Genomic DNA, 4,479 nt, shown 5'->3' on the forward strand with positions numbered 1-4,479 from the left:
GGCTGGCCCTGACTCAGGAAGCAAAGGGACCTGGGAGGACCAAAGCCATAGGAGAAGGCTGACCCCAGGGGCCTGGCCTCTGCAGACACAGGAGACACAGACACACTGCAGGCCCACCCGGGTCATAGGTAGGACCCATTCTCCCCTTAAAAGATATAAGCTCCTCCCTCCTGGCCTTTGGTCACATGCCCCTTGGCCACCTTTCCATGCTTATCACCTACTCCCTGAGCATCCTAGGTTCACCAAGTTCCCAGACTCTACCCATGAGTTTCTACCAACTCAAACATCCTTTCCCATCCTGCTGCCTCTTCCTCTGCTTTGAAGCCCTTTGATGCCCAGCTGGGACCTCACCTCTTCTAGGGAGCCTTCCAGGTTCTTCATCAGGAAGCACTTGCCCCTCCACCAACTCCCCTCGGGACTCTGATATCCACCTCGTGCATAGTTATTTTGGTAAGGTGATGTGTATTGGCCAGCTGTTAGGCATCAATCAAGCATGATGCTATGCAGTTTCACATACAGTCCCATTTTATCCTCATGACAACCATGAGGTGGGGATTCCCCTTCTATCCACTCCAACGGATAGGGAAACTGAAGCTCACTTACTCTCGGTCATTAGCCTGGAGTCTAATCCACAAGGAGCTAGTAGGGGCAGTCAGGATGTGCACTCAGGTCTTTCTGTCAAGCTCACACTCTGTCACCTACACCACCTGCTTCCCACTTTCTAAGGAAGTTGCCATTTCGCTTGCAGAATGTAAACACTGGGGAATCATTCCTCATCTGAGCCCCCACCCCCCCGGCGCGCCTCTCCACAAATGCTTAATTGAATCTGATCACAACTCCCGCGTACTGCAGAAATTCCACTAGAGCCCTCTTTGCGAGTGGCAAGGTCTTTCAGGAGGCAGAGCACTTTTAATTGGCGGACAGCTAACTGACTAATTGACAGCTGGGTGGGAGATAAGATAAGGGAAGGAGCAAGGGGGAGGAAGGCGAGATTGCAGGTCAGAGGAGGCTGAAAGGCAGAGGAGGTCTCCCGGGTTGAGAGTTACTCAGACCTTCCTCAAATCCTGCTCTTCCACAGTAGCTGGGGAAGCCTGGGCCAGGGGCTGTACCTCTCTGAGCTTCAGTTTTGACCTCTGTAGGATGGGCCTCTTGCAACAATGCTTGCTGTTCACGCTGGATACCCTGGGCTTCCGCCAGGAAGAATGAGGTTGTGCTGAGGGAGAGGGTGGGTGCTGCCTACTGGGACAGGTGGAGGATCAGCCCAACCTGAAATGCCCTCCCCATGAAATCACTGGGCCCTAAAAGCCTGGGGGCAGCTGGGACCTCACAGGATCACAGACTCACAACAAGCGTCTTAGAGACAACTCAGGTTGGCTTTCTCACTCTGAGAGACAGCACAGCATGGTGGATGGATGACCAGCTGCTGGTAGATGGGCCTGGTTCCAAATCCAGCACCCACTTGCTGTGTGGCCTCATACATGTCATTTTGCCCCCCCTCAAAATGGTTCCTCATCTGTATTATGGAATTAAATATAATTCCTTTGCCATAGCTCCGTTGAGATAATCAGAGACCCAGGCAGTAATAGTATTTACTATGGTGCACCAAGGCTCAGAGAGGCAAAGTCATTCACTCATGGTCACACAGCAGGTAAGCAGCACAAACAGGTCTATGCCCAGGCCTCCAAAACCAAGACCTAGGCTTATCCTTGGAACAGCTGCAGTCTTACCTCAAAAGGCTGAGATGGGCCTTGGAAATGCCACTGAGGAACTCGCTGGGATTACTGGTGCGACTCTGTCTCACTGAGCTAAGACAACTGCTTGCATGCCAGGGGCTGACAAATGGCAAAAAGCCCAAGTCAGAGCCCAGGGTCATGCATGTGTCTGGAGTCTAATCCACAATATAACCCCGGGCATGTCAGGCTGCCCCTCCGCACCTCAGTTTCCCTACTCACCAAATGGGGGTCAGGATTCCTGGCAGAGCAAAGGGATTACATGAAGGCACAGGACTGTTTTCCTAATAGCTACCCCTGAGCTCTCAAGATGCCCCAAGCCCCGTGCTGTCACCAGCATGGCTGCATTTACTCTTTTTTTTTTTTTTAAGATTGTATTTATTCATGAGATACGGAGAGAGATAGAGAGAGGCAGAGACACAGGCAGAGGGAGAAGCAGGCTCCATGCTGGGAGCGGGACTTGATCCCAGGTCTCCAGGATCATGCTCTGAGCTGAAGGCGGGGCTAAACCGCTGAGCCACCCAGGCTGCCCTGCATTTACTCTTCACAGCAATCCTGTGAGGTGGGAACTCAATTTGCAAATAAATGGCTAGGAAGGGTTGGAACCAGGATGTGAGCTGCAATCCTGTTCCCTCTGCCTGGGAACACTTAGCTCCTCTTTCCCTAACCCGGGCTCCTCCTTTAGGTTTCAGCACAACCCTGGCTTCTCTGGAAGGATCCCTCGGCCTCAGGATGGAACGGGCACCTGCTGTGGCCCTCTGCATGGAGACTGTTTCTCTCTCTCCTCTGCCAGCCAGGGAGTCCCAGGAGGCAAGGACCTTTGTCATACTTATGGCTGTATCCCCAGAACCTAGCACTGTGCTTGGCATACAACAGGTGCTCAGTCAATACTTGCCAAATAACTGGATGCATCATGTTAGCATCAGGATGCCACTTAGGCCCTGAGGAGTCAGGGAGATGGGAGGAAGACTTTTGGACTCCTGCCATGCCTTACATTAGCAGCATCTTCTCTGAGTCCTACAGCCAGCCCCCTGGGATGCCATTTGAGCCAGCTGAATTCCGGTCACTGCTTCACCTTGGAAAGGCAGCCACAGCCCTCACCAAACAGCCCAGTAACTGATGTCATAGCAGTGCCAGGAGCTGTCTCATTAATATTTAATGTGTACTTCACTGCGGCAGAATCGCAGGCTAGAAGAGCCAGAGGGAGCCCTGCAGCATCTCCATGGGGTCGTGGGGAGGGCACAGATGGAAAAGGGTGCATAAATCAGAAAGCCCCCAGCAGAGGAGCATTACACTGGCCCATTTTAGTCCCTGGCTTAACTCAGAAAGAGCCAGAGCAGCATGTGCCTGCAGTGGCACAAGGAGATTGCTGACTGAGCCCAAGTGATAATATATAGGGGATTAGGCGCTCCCAGGAGATTTCCTGGAGACACTGGGAGGGCAAGCATTGGCACCAGCTGGACCTGGACTCCACTCCAGCTTTGTGCTGTGCAGCTATGTGACCGGGGAGCAACTGTACCAGTGAGCCTCAGTTCTCTGATCTGTAAAATGGGCATAATACCTTCCTGAGGTGCTGTTGTGAGAAGATTAAACAAGTGATATAGAGGACTCAGCTCAGCATATGCCAGGACCTCAATAAATGCTTCTCCAAAGCCAGGTGCAGGGCCTGAGTTTGGAGAGAAGAGACCCGAAGGTGCTTCACACATTCACCAGGTAGCATGGCAGGAAAAGAGGGGCCCCTTGTGGACCATCTCTTCTGATCATCGACCCTTCATAGACAGATGAAGAGAGAGGGCCTAGGAGGCTCACATAGCAGAGCTAGGGTCTGACCTGGTCTGTAGTTGCCTGCCTGCCTTCCCCACCAGTGATGAAGAGATAGATGCCCTTCTTCCTGATGGGTGCCTCTACTTGTCTAACCCAAACAAAGCAGGACCCTCATCCTCCACCCCTTCCTGGACTCTCTCCAGTATGTACCCCTGCAAGTCCTAGGAGCTTCCCAAAGTATAAATCCGACAATGGCATCCCTGCTTAAAGCCTTTCTGTGTTCCCACACTTAGGGCCACCAGAGAAAATACAGGAGACCCAGTTAAAACTGAATTTCAGGTAATGAACAAATGATTTTTTCAGTATAAGAATGTTCCAAATATTGCATGCACATAATTACACTAAAAAATTCTTCATTGTTTATCTGAAATTCCAAGTTAACAGGACAACCTGTATTTGTATTTGCTAAATCTGGCAGTCCTCCACAAACAGGCTTCAGGAAGAAGGTCAGAGTCTTTCACTGGCCCACAAGGCCCATTTTAGCCCCAAGCTCATCCTTTCCTCTCCTCCACATGAACTCCCTGCTTCAGACACAACTTGTTGCCTTAAGAATCCCAAGCCTTAAAAAAAAAAAAAAAAAAAAAAAATCCCAAGCCTTAAAAAAAAAAAAAAAATCCCAAGCTTCGCTCCCCTCTGGCCTTTGTAGATGCTGTCCTTTCCGCTGGGACCTCTTCCTCCTGTGACTGCCTCACTGTGCTTGACTCATCCTCAGGCTTCGCAAGCATTGCTGTTTTCTCCTGGTAGGCTTTCTGGATCTCCAAGCCTGGATGCTACCTCCCTGGGCTCCCATGGTGCCTTGGGCAGGTCCTCTGCCTGTCTTGTTCACTTGGTGCAGAGTAGAGGTTCTTCAACATTTATTGCATTGAATTGCTAAATTCCACAGCCCCTTGAACCTCTGCTATCAACAATTTCCCTCCTTCAGCTA

Source organism: Vulpes lagopus, chromosome 14 (assembly GCF_018345385.1).
Source record: "Vulpes lagopus strain Blue_001 chromosome 14, ASM1834538v1, whole genome shotgun sequence".
Taxonomy (NCBI): Eukaryota; Metazoa; Chordata; class Mammalia; order Carnivora; family Canidae; genus Vulpes; species Vulpes lagopus.